The 13,033-nt window shown below is 41.1% G+C and overlaps 1 long non-coding RNA gene across 2 annotated transcripts; it reads right to left on the reverse strand.

Annotated features, from left to right (window-relative positions):
- Window positions 1–4,854: 4,854 nt before the first annotated feature.
- On the reverse strand, window positions 4,855–9,757 carry LOC135521849 (uncharacterized). Of its 2 annotated transcripts, none has more exons than XR_010452613.1 (5): window positions 9,175–9,757; window positions 8,758–8,867; window positions 8,507–8,625; window positions 7,949–8,086; window positions 4,855–5,791 (listed from the first exon to the last, which is right to left on the reverse strand). It is a non-coding gene; the product is annotated as an uncharacterized LOC135521849 (long non-coding RNA). The 2 variants fall into 2 exon arrangements; XR_010452612.1 differs by having other exon boundaries at window positions 8,507–8,578; window positions 9,175–9,727.
- Between the last annotated feature and the right edge of the window lie 3,276 nt (window positions 9,758–13,033).

The following is a 13,033-nucleotide window of genomic DNA, read 5'->3' on the forward strand; positions in this document are numbered from 1 at the left end:
CAAAATGTAAAGCGAACATTCAAGGCAGGTGGGTTTTTGAGCCCCACCTGTTTAGCTGAAATATTTGTCCCCCTGTTTCGCATGTTATTTTGTCATTACTCCGTGTCACATATCAGTTTGCAAACAGTGTAAAAATAATACAAACATGGTCTCTTTTTTGCTTTCTTGAGTAAGGCAGATCAGAAATGCAGGTGTTTCAGCATAGCTTAGTGCTTTGTGTGGTGGAGGGGCAGCCAGAGTGTAGGAGTTGGTCATCTTCTCTAGTTGTGCCATGATTTGCTCAGTGTTCTGTCACTCATAGGGACACTACATCATCACAAAAGCAACAGGTAGAGCTAGAAAGTTGAAGCCCCTTGGGTGGTGCCATAAATTTACATTAAAAAAGTGCCCATCCAAGAAGGCTCAAGGTCCTTGGTCACAGATAAAATGACGTCAAATCACGTTATATCTACCGCAGCTTTGATTGGACTGATCATACTTTAAAAATCAACATCATACTTTAAAAAATCTTAGCTAGCAAGCTAGACAAGCAGTCTACTGGCAAATCCTTTTCAATTGTTGTCATATGAAGAGAAATTATATAGAAAACGTATCGGTGCTCATCGGCCATTGGACATAAACATTACACAGGAAGTTGGAAATCGCAAATCGCAAATTCAACAATGAGTGGTTTGGAAGGAATCAGTGGCCAACTGCAAGTATTGCAAAGCAATCACTAGCCTTCTATTCGTTGGAGAGGGTGTGTAGTCCAAGTCTGGGTTTAAGAGTCTCTTTTCCAAACTTAAACGGATAAACATTCACACGCAACACAATAGGCCAGAAAAGGCTGAATACATTGTCCATGCTGTCAATCCAGAATGACTTCTGCTGTGTTCAAAACAACTGGAAACTCGGAACTGGGAAATCTCAGACTTTAGTGAGTTCAAGGCAACTGGGAACTCTGGGAAAAAAACAAGCTCCGACTGGGAAAATACGTTTTGAACGGACATCCAACTCGCAATTCCAAGTTGGGAGCTCCGACCTGAAGATCACTGACGTCCTGATTCAACCTTGTTTTTTTCTGAGTTCCCAGTTGCCTTGAAAGAACCATAAATCCAGAGAATGCCAGACAAGATTTGCCCAAAAGACAGACCCCCGTGCCACCTTCCTGTTCAAGTGAGCACTGTAAGAACGGCCCATGTTCTGAATTCTTTGGCTCTTCATTTCAAAATTGCTGAACAAATAGTTATATTGATTACATCCATCTTAGCTCACTCATTAATGTCTTAATCGAAATTATGATAGCCTCTTATCCGCTTATCGTTCCCTTATGCCATAGTTTGTACATCTCAATTGTCAGTAGAAACCACATTTGTTTAAACAAGTCAGCCATATCAGCTATGTTTTTTTTTAAAGGCTGTACATTAGGCTGAATTAACTGCTTCGCAGCCAGACAAGGCACAGCTGATAGCCAGGTGTAACGGTCGTAAGGATTCACTCCATGGTGCTGAAAGGAAGGCTCTGCTATTGGGACAGCTTTATGTAGGCCCTGACTGTTTTTGTGGCACCGTTTGTTACCGTTATAGTGGAATGAATGTATTGTTAGTGTTGTGTTGTGTTGAGGCTTTGCTGGCAGGCATCAAAAATATTTTTGGGGAGTTTGCCCCACCAAGATTTACATACTAAAATCGCCACTGAGCCTACTGTCCAAACTCCAGCCACTTGCATTGCTGAGCCTGAGCATTATCATTGCAATTTCAGTCATGCAATATCAATACTATACTACGTATCATCATGTTTACTTCTGGTGTAATGGTGATGGGTATTTACCATGGAGAATGATTGAGGCTTCAAGTGGCCAAAAGGTTGTATTAACACAGGCAGCGCCATAGAGCTCGCCAGCTTGTAGTCCTCAAAAACAGAAATTAGTTACCTCAGGTTCCTTGAACCATTTCTATTGGGAAAATGAATGGGGAAAGGATAAGGTTTTGTAATAAATGCCAAAAATAAGGTTAACACAAGCTTTGAAGATCAGAGATCTTGTACTTTTTGTTCTATGAGATATCAGTCAGTTAACACGACCTTTATGAATTATGAAGTCTTTTATGTGCTTGAAGTGCACATTTGATTACATAAATGCTTCAAAATTCACAAAAAGTGCTGTTAGCTGATGAAGATTACCTCATAGAACAAAACGTATCAAATCTCCTAAGCCTGTATTTACCACAGACCTTATTTTTTGTGAATGTGTATTTTTGCTGTCTTATGTAATTTACCAACACACGGGGCTATGAAACAGTTAATTAAAACAGAAAGAAAAACTGAAAACTCTCTCACTGTCTTCTCTGTGGTGGTCTTCTCCTCATAATAGGACAGAAAACATTATCTGTGTGCATTTGTTTGACTCTCACTGTCTGTTTTGATGTTGTGCAACATCCTCTCTCTCTCTCTCTCTCAACTGTGTCTCTCTCTCTCTCTCTCTCTCTCTCTCTCTCTCAACTGTGTCTGCAGAGGTTTATCATAGTTTCACAGAAAGGCTGATGCTCATTCTGCTGCCTCTACATTTACAAAAGGAAGTGAGACATGCCTTGGGGGTATTGTTGTCAGCCTCCGAGCCTTGCTTTTTAAAGTTTTTGTGCAAAGAAAGCGCCTGGCTGAGTTTAATGGGAGTTCTGTCTTAAGCAGGAAAAAAGGGGCTCCTTCTTTTTGTATCAAATATTTTGCAAGTGTTCTGTCTAAAGTGTGTATGTGCATGTGCATGTCTGGGTGGGTCAGGGTGCGTACATGCATGGGCATGAGCGATTTGTGTTTGTGTGAGAAGAGCCACTATAATTCAGTTGTGAAGCTACATTCCATCCAACGTGCTTTCCCAACAGCTCCTTTCTTCAGCTCTGCAGCTGCAACTGTTCAGTCAGTGTGTTACTCACAGGAATCAGTCAGGAAGCTGAGCAGAGAATGACACTGTCACACCCTGATCTGTTTCACGTGTGTCGTGGACATTTCCTGTATTTACCAAATCATGAGAGCAAACCACACACAAGTCAGAGTTATCACAAAGTCCATCTTTAATTATATAAGCTCCATCACAACCCGGTGACTCTCAGATCAATTCAGTGTCTATAAATGAATTATCCGAGAGTCCCTTACACATTGCAACTGATATCATTTATAGCAAAGACACACATTGCCAGACAGCATTGGCCATAATTTATCGTTCAGCTTTATCTCCTAAACTATGTTATTTTCTCAAACTCAGAACCTAAACAAATCCTCATATCAACAGGCATATATCAAATCCACCCTATCTTGACAAGATCACAGAGACACATTGACTGGCACACAGACATTGTGGAGCCAAGAGATACACGCTTGACCTCTCCCCTCTCTCCGGCCCAAGTAACTTAGTCTTGACAGAGAACAGATGACTGCAAACCCGGCCACAGTATTATACAAAAATAAACATTCTGATGAGAAGTAACTTACAAACATATGATGAATATAAAACATCTTACCTATGTTACCAATTAATTCTGATTATTCCCCAACACGTGTCTTTGTGCCCCCCTCCTGGTGTCACCCATCTTCCCGGTGCATTTATACATGTATTCTGTTTGTCTGTTGCCAGTTCATCTTGTCTCGTCAAGCCTATCAGCGTTTTGTCAATGTTGCGGCTGCACTCTGGATGTGGGTTGAGGCCAATCTTCCACCGCTCTCACCTTGTCAGGGTCCATCCGAATATTCCCTGCAGTGATGATGTATCCTAGGAAGGAGATGGTGGAGCGATGGAACTCACATTTCTCCGCTTTCACGAAAAGCTGGTTCTCCAGGAGATGCTGGAGGACCTGTCGGACATGGAGGACGTGCTCTTGAGCTGACCGGGAATAAATGAGGATGTCGTCAAGGTAGACAAACAAAAATCGGTTCACAACATGTCTCGGAGCACATCACGGACCAGGGTCTGGAACACTGCGTGAGAGTTGGTTAGTCCAAATGGCATCACCAGGTACTTATAGTGCCCGCTAGCCATGTTAAAGGCAGTCTTCCACTCATCTCGTTCCCGTAGCTGAACCAGATGGTAGGCGTTCCGAAGTTCCAACTTGGAGAAGATGATCGCCCCCTGGAGAGGCTCGAAATCTGAAGAGATGAGTGGTAGCAGGTAACGGTTTTTAACCATAATGTCATTGAGACCCCGGTAGTCGATACTCTGACACAAGATCTTGTCCTTCTTCTCCATAAAGAAGAACCCTGCGCCGGCGGAAGATGGACGCATATTCCTGCAGTGAGAGTCCTCAATATACCCCTCCATCGCCTTGGTCTCCAGACCCGAAAGGGAATAAAGTCTCCCTTGAGGCGGTGCGGTGCCCCGGGAGAAGATTGATAGCACAGTCATAGGGTTGATGCGGTGGAAGAGATGTGGCCTGGGCAGTGTTGAAAACCTCCCGTAAGTCCTGGTACTCCGTGGGAACGGCAGAGAATTCCAAGGTTTTCTGGATATTTTTTTCTCATTTTGTCTGTCATAGTTGAAGTGTACCTATGATGAAAATTACAGGCTTCTTTAATCTTTTTAAGTGGGAGAACTTGCACAATTGGTGGCTGACTAAATACTTTTTTGCCCCACTGTACATATAGCTGATGTGTGTAATTAATGTGAGTGATTTGGCTCAGTTGTAGGCCTACCCAGTAAATATTATATTGAACTACAACTTACTTATGACAGAAGTCTTCCTGTAGGAGACAGAAATAAAAAGGATAGCTGTTGAGAATCAGACAGCAGTGCAGCAATTGCAAAATACTCCCCACACTGGGGATGGTAACAGTCAGCACTCGGGGATCTATACAGGATCTATACACAAGACTACATCAGAGAAACTCATAACGGCTGCATGGTTTTTATTTACAAGATGCAGTATGTACAAAAGTTCATAGAAAAAAAAAACATTCATTGAAGACCAACAAACAAACAAATATTCACATTCCACTGCATTGTAAACATCATATGAATTTGATCAGAAATATTGGACAATAATTTATGTTCTGTATCTTGCTCAATATAAAGCACTTGTTAGTGTTTAGTTAGCTTGCATAGAATATGGCTTTTTATACATATGGCTATGTTGTATAGGTACGTAATGGTTTATTATGGTGATAATAGAACTCTGGTGTGCAGACAGTAAATTAAAAGGCTGTTATTCTATACATAATATTGACTGCAGTTGTACATTCAGTGCAACGATTAAGTGTGCATGTCAGTCACTTGAATGACAAAGCTTACTGCATTAGAACAGCTAGAATGGACAGATTGAGAAAAAGCCAACAAGTGCTCCAAACCATTTTTGGTGCGCCATTAGAGATCACTTCAGTAACTTTAGCAACCGCTCTACAGTAGCATCCAGGCAGTCCACATAACAGGAGGCTCCAATGTAGGCCGTCATTGTAAATAAATTTGTTCTTAATTGACTTGCCTAGTTAAATAAAGGTTTAAAAAAAAAGACCCAGAAAGAACTAATAGGAGCCCACCTTTGGATGGTGGGCTCCTATTGGTTGGTGGAGGTGTGTGTAACCTCATCCCTATTTCCCCTTCATTCTCCATGTGAACTGCTCGTGTGGTTAATAGCCTCACTTTTTTACTTTCCAGAGCTGCCCTTTCTTCCTCCCCAGCAGGAGAGGCCAGAGTGGGGAAGGGACAAGTGTCCACCGGGGTCGAGCACCCCAGCTCCAGCCATTTGGAGAAAACAGATGAAGTGAAGTTGAGAAGTTTCTCTGGAGAGGAGGAGACAGACGGAAGAACTGAAGGGTCAGGATCCTCAAATCTCTGTGAGAGAGGGATGTGATAAGGGAGGAGAGGAAAGGGGGATACGGGAGGAGAGGAGTTGTTATTAAACAAACATACAGTGCAAGCACTGTCATTGATTGATAGCCAGTTCTCTGGGGAGTTAACCTCTGTGATATACATTGCATACATTATAGGTGACCTAAACAGGAAAATGATGCACCGGTCATTGCATAGTCAAGCCACATGGTCAGGAAAAAAACAGGGATGCAAACTGGTGAGGGCCCAAAAAGGTGAAACTCCCCCCCCCCTCCCCTCTCTGAAACATGCAAAAAAAATCCCTGCTGGGGGGAAATGCAGGTTTTAATTAATTAAACAACAAATAATATGATCTACATGATCAGTCACTGTGTGCAAAATAAAAAGTGGTTAAAGTGAACCTAACTCACAGCAAAAAAATGTAAAGCAAGAAATACAATGTTATTTGTTGCCTAGACTTTACTGCAAATGACACTCAAGTCTTGAGAAAAAAACAATATACTAATATTGCAGTTAGCCATGACAGCCTTTATAATAGAATGCTTGTGACCACACACATCTAAATATTGCACTTGGGGGGGAAAACATATTTAGTACAAATAGAAAGAATCAAACAGGCATTCTATTTTTGCTCTATTATAGCGGCCACTATGGTAGACATTGATCCAGTGCACAAGGCTACATGTGTGCAAAAATAACGTTCACTGAGTAAAAAAATAAATAATCCCCACTCACTCACACACGTGTTACTGTTAAATTCAACACAACAAAAGCAATATCTTTGGGCTACACTGCACATTATTACACTGTACACTTTCTGCCTGAGTACATCTGTTCTTCAATGTGCCAGCAGAGCATGATACCTTTTGTTGGCATAATTGATCTCTTTCAGGCAGAGTACTACACCTGGCATAGCCCTTTTTATCCACTGGCGCCGGATTGAAAATGTCAGAAAGTGTGTGGTGTTCCATTCACCTCTATAGTGACATCCAGCTTAAACCAGGCCCAGCTTCAGCTCCACCTAACTGCTTAATTAACAAGCAGCGCCTCATTTTCACCTAATTCTCCCATTCTGAAAATTAACCACATACTGTACTTTAGAGGGAAAATATTAGTTCACAGATAGTAGTTAGTTCGTTTTCTAGTTAACGATAACGTTTCAAATTGCCAGAGTCCAGTAAGCAACTAACGCTTTATAACTTGAGGAACGGCAAGGAGTCGTATAAAGTTACCAGTTAATACTGGTAACTGGTTAGGTTACTAACGTTTGCTCATCTGATGTTGTAACTGTCTGACTTCATTAGCCAGCTAATTTTCACACCATAAACTCAATTATGTGATCAGTTAAGTTGGCCAATGTTGCTCAACATTTCCCTGGCTAGCTAACGGGTAATTCGATACAGCTAACGTTAGCAAGAAACTAAAAATATTTGTTTCACCACACTTCTCCCCTCACCTCAAACTTTCCAAATACCAGTTGTTTTTCGGTTACAGCTCATGAAGTACACTTCATCACCTTCTCACCCCCGTCTCCGTGGTCAGGCTTCTCACCCACATGTCGTTATCGTTCAGGGGATGCGCTGCTGTAAATGAACTTGCAACCTGCATTCCACGCTTTCCAGAGCGCGCTGTTGTTGTCTCTTCTCTCTTCAGTCGGGTGCTGCATTCTATTGTTATGTGAACGGTTGGCTAAGCCTTGAAAAAACTTTTTCTCCCCTGTTTTAACCATTTTCTGTCATTTTTTACTACAACAACATGGCATCTTTATAGTGTTTTGTTGCATTTGCTAGGGCATAGTTGTTTTATGTTTTACATAACTTAGTCCAAAATGTTTATTAAGGCTGCTGTGTCCGTCTCTTTTGAGTACATGCTGCTACTTGTTCACCCCCACTGGCAACCTACAGTACACTCTCTTATCCAAAACAGTTCATATAGACTACTAGAGTCATAGCCTCGGAAAGTAGTTTGGGGAAGAAAGATTTTCCGGCAATACCGACGGAAAATATTGTTTCGCTAACACAGGACCAATGCACGACTTTAGTGAAAAAAATATATTTTTTTAATTGGGTGGGGGGGGGGGGGGGGCTGCTGCACCCTCGGCCCCAAACCTCCTGCGGCTATGACTAGAGTATGTCCACGACATGGTAAAGTTATACCTACCCCTTTTGTCATACCCCTGCCACCCAGGGCTTGTATAAGGTTGGAGATGAATTCGAAGCTATGGTGCTCTGGCCACAGCTTGCTGCGGAGCTGGAGCCAGGAGTCAGAGAGAACAGTCGCAGCTCGGAACACACAACACTGGAGGGGCAGCAAGGCACAAGCAGGATTTTAGACACAGAGGTGACGCTGGTGATTTGAATAGACGGAGCACCACACAGAGCCACACATCATTGTGCTAATCATAGGTTATTGATTATCCTGCCCAGTAACGCTGACAACAACACACATGTAGACTTTAGAGTACTGGAACCAGTGGAGGCTGCCGAGGGGAGGACGGCTCATAAAATGTTTGGAAGGGAGCGAATGGTTAATACCATTCCACAAACTCCGCTCCAGCCATTACCACGAGCCGGTCCTCCCGCATTGCTCAACAGAGAATCAGAATGAAGGATTTAATGATAGACATAGCAGATACACTAAGTGTGACATGTTTGTATAAAACACGAGAATAAATAATTTAGTAAAATGGTGTCATTTAATCAATAGATGGTGCCTCACCGGATCAGTGTTGCACAGCAGGTTGACATTGTAGTGGTGGGAAATCCAATAGTCTTTAGGGAACACCTTACGCTTGGAGGAAAAAACTGGTTCAGGAATCACAGTATTCACAAGAGTATCTATGCCAATCGAAAAAAAATCGAATTGATAAAACATGTAACCACTAGGAAGTGAACGCATATTTGTTTAAACCACTGTCATTACTCAGGGTGCATGCAGGTACAAAAGGATAGCCACAACGTTCAACTCACAAATCCAGCGTGGTCTGAGTTAAGGGTGGTTTGAAGATTAACGACAACCCCCCTCAAAAAGTAATCACATCCGCTACCTTGGAGTGTCAATATTGATAGCAACAGAAAAACTGTGAGAGATCGAAGTAAAGAGAGAGAGAGAGAGAGAGATGCAGCAGGTTAATGGATGGAAAATGTATGTGTCCTGCCCATGTGGTCCCAGCCACATGCTTAATGAGAAACATCATGACTTCATGTTAACTTGTTGCTTTAATTAATAGTTTGAGCAAATTAACTACAAATCCAAATTACAGAACCACTATATGAATTACAGTACAATGGTAATCTGGTCAAATGAATTAAACAAATACAAATCCACAAATCAATCAATTAACTTTTGCATACTCTGAATTTATGTCATCACTGAATTTCTGTTACCTGATCGTAACATCCTTTTATCTTCATGAGAAAGGCCACTTCTCCATTGCTGTGTTTGAAAGCATGCAATACGCAGCTGAAATAAATCCTCTGGTCTGACTAGGCAAAGTTTCCTCAGCGGTTCCGTCAAGTGTGTGACACAGAGAGAGAGCTCTGAGTCTTTTCTTTTTCCTCTACTTTTGAGCCTCCAGTTTAGTTGACCTCTTTTTTAGAATTCCTCCTTTTGTCTCCCTGGTACTTTCCAAATCTCCACACCCCCTTCTCTCATTCAATCTGCACTGTGCTCTCACTTTGGATTTTCCCACCTCCCAGTTTGTCAAGCTGCAGCCTTTCTTTCTCCCTCCCTCCCTCTCTGTCTGTCTCTCTCCCCTGTTGACCCAGTATATTACAGACCTCACTCTCTTCTCACCCTTTAAATGGCTAATGGACAGAGTGAGAGAAACAGACCCACTATATCTCTCGCCCTCTGGGCAGTCTGTCTGTGTGAGCTCAGGCAGAGGCTAGCCTGAAAGTGAAAGTGCTTGATATCTGCTCCCTGTAAATCTCTCAGCCCCTCCCACCACCAGTCATTTCACCTCCCTATTGACTGACCAAGCCCCCTCTCCCATGCAATTAAATAAAATTAAATTCAAGGGGCTTTATTGGCATAGGAAACACATGCTAACATTGCCAAAGCAAGTGAAATAGATAAACAAAAGTCAAATAAACAATATAAAATAAACAGTAAATATTACACTCACAAAAGTTCCTCTCTCTCCCCCCACCCCCCACCCCCAATCCAAATGAGTCCTCAGAAGGCTTAAGTCATGCCATATGTTTTCAATCCCCCCTATATGTGCCTGAGCGTGTGTCTGTCTCCTTGTCTCCAGTGAGCCAGTTAGTAATACTCACCTAATACTCACCCTGTTGAGTCACCAGAGGATCTCATGAATCAAGAATGATATTGTATTTTTGGGTGACTAAAAGGATTGCAACACTAACTGACATATGCTGCAAGTCATTCAAGTGTGCAAAGTCAATAATAATCACATCAACTGATGTTGCTTCTCAAAACAAAATAATACATTAATAACAAAAAAATGTCCATTGATTTGAAATGGAAAAGTTCAATATCCCACAGTTTGGAGGCTTAGATACTTTCTCACATTTTGATAGCACTTTCATTTGTGGTACACTAGTTTATTATTTCAAGTGCTACTCAGATATTTTTGTTATGACAAACTATTATTGAGAAAGTGAGTGGGGATCAGAAGTAGAACAATTAGTACATTGTCATGTTCAGGTTTTACGTAGTGATTGTTGTAGTACTACTTCTTGTATCACTTCCATTTTGAACATGGGCCAAGAGAAACAGTGAATGTTCTAGAGGTCCAAAGGGAAAAGGAAGGCAGAGTTCTGCAGTCCAACATTCTTCAGCCTCCCAGAGGCACCATCAGTCCTAACTCTTTTCACCTTGGTCCTCTGCATAGGGCAGTAGTATGATCCCTGATCTCAGGTCAGTTTAGCATATTCTTCATTTATGGTTCAGGTTAAGATGTGGTAAGGATAAGATGGTCCTAGATCTGTGTCTAAGAGCTTCTACCCAGAGTGTATATACAGTGCACTCCGTAATTATTGGATTAGTGAAGCATGTTTTCTTTTGGCTCTATACTCCAACACTTTGGATTTGAAATTATACAATGACTATGAGGTTAAAGCGCAGACTGTCAGCTTTAACTTGTGGATATTTTCCTCCATATCGGGTGAACTGTTTAGAAATTACAGCACTTTTTGTATATAGTCCCCCCATTTTAGGGGACCAAAAGTATTGGGACAAATTCCCTTATGTGTATTAAAGTAGTCAAAAGTTTAGTATTTTGTCCCATATTCTTTGCATTCAATGATTACAAGCTTGTGACGTAACGATCTTGTTGGATGCATTTGTGGTTTGTTTTGGTTGTGTTTCAGATTATTTTGTGCCCAATAGAAACGAATGGCAAATAATAATAATGTTTTGTCTCATTGAGTCACTTCCATTGTAAATAAGAATATAATATGTTTCTAAACACTTCTAAATTAATGTGGATGTTACCATGATTACGGATAATCCTGAATGAATTGTAAATAATGATGATTGAGGAAGTTAGACGCACAAATATCATACACCCCAAAAATGCTAACCTCCCATGTTATTGTAATGGTGAGAGGTTAGCATGTCTTGGGGGTATGATATAAAATGCTAACCTCCCATGTTATTGTAATGATGAGAGGTTAGCATGTCTTGGGGGTATGATATAAAATGCTAACCTCCCATGTTATTGTAATGGTGAGAGGTTAGCATGTCTTGGGGGTATGATATAAAATGCTAACCTCCCATGTTATTGTAATGGTGAGAGGTTAGCATGTCTTGGGGGTATGATATAAAATGCTAACCTCCCATGTTATTGTAATGGTGAGAGGTTAGCATGTCTTGGGGTATGATATAAAATGCTAACCTCCCATGTTATTGTAATGGTGAGAGGTTAGCATGTCTTGGGAGTATGATATAAAATGCTAACCTCCCATGTTATTGTAATGGTGAGAGGTTAGCATGTCTTGGGGGTATGATATAAAATGCTAACCTCCCATGTTATTGTAATGGTGAGAGGTTAGCATGTCTTGGGGTATGATATAAAATGCTAACCTCCCATGTTATTGTAATGGTGAGAGGTTAGCATGTCTTGGGGGTATGATATAAAATGCTAACCTCCCATGTTATTGTAATGGTGAGAGGTTAGCATGTCTTGGGGGTATGATATAAAATGCTAACCTCCCATGTTATTGTAATGGTGAGAGGTTAGCATGTCTTGGGGGTATGATATAAAATGCTAACCTCCCATGTTATTGTAATGGTGAGAGGTTAGCATCTCTTGGGGGTATGATATTTCTGCGTCTGTAACTTTGTTTTATTGTCTACTCTACTATATTATATGACCTAAAGTTCCTCCAGTGGGCTGGCCTACAGTTTACAATATCAAATCAAACATCGACTGGGTCATGTGTAACCAACTGTATTTCTTTGTTCTGTGTTGAAAACACACTTTAAGTAGGTATGATTCACTGGTACATTCTATTTATATTTATATATTTTTTAAAGCTTAAATTTCACCCACTCTTTCTAAAGAACTTTAATAAAAAATGTTTAACCTTTATTTAACTAGGCATGTCAGTTAAGAACAAATTCTTATTTACAATGACGGCCTACCCCGGCCAAACTAGGACGACGCTGGGCCAATTGTGCGCCGCCCTATAGGACTCCCAATCATGGCCGGAGTGACGCCTCTTGCACTGAGATGCAGTGCAAGAGTAGAAGTATAACTACACACAAAAATGTATGTTATAATACTCACTAATTTGCTCAATAATTATATACATACACAGTATAAAAAAAAAACACAGGGCATGAACTTGAACAAAGCCTCGTGGTACTTGATTTTACAAGTCTGCTGACTTCAGCAAAAACCTTCTGAAAGGGATCAAATAACTGCGAAAACACAAAAAGCTTTGCAGTTATTTAGTTTTAATAATGAGTTACTAGCTCGTTAGTGAAGAAGCCCCCTGCTGATGTGGTAGTATACAACACAATATGTTGAGGGACTGAGATCTCATTATGCAAGAGTTTTTACGTTGTGTGTCACCCGAAGACCTAGAACTGTTGTTTTACACCAATCGAGGTCTCTTGGCTGACAGCCACTCATTGTAATAAAGCATGTGAGAGGGAACTGGCAAAGGACACAAGTTGTTTTTCCCTCCACTCTTTTTCTTCTCCCTTCTTTCTTAGATTTAATGATTCTCCACAAGATGGTGCTCGTTGGGAAAAAGGATGAATGCCACACCAATA

This window comes from Oncorhynchus masou, chromosome 30, assembly GCF_036934945.1.
Source record: "Oncorhynchus masou masou isolate Uvic2021 chromosome 30, UVic_Omas_1.1, whole genome shotgun sequence".
Lineage (NCBI taxonomy): Eukaryota > Metazoa > Chordata > Actinopteri > Salmoniformes > Salmonidae > Oncorhynchus > Oncorhynchus masou.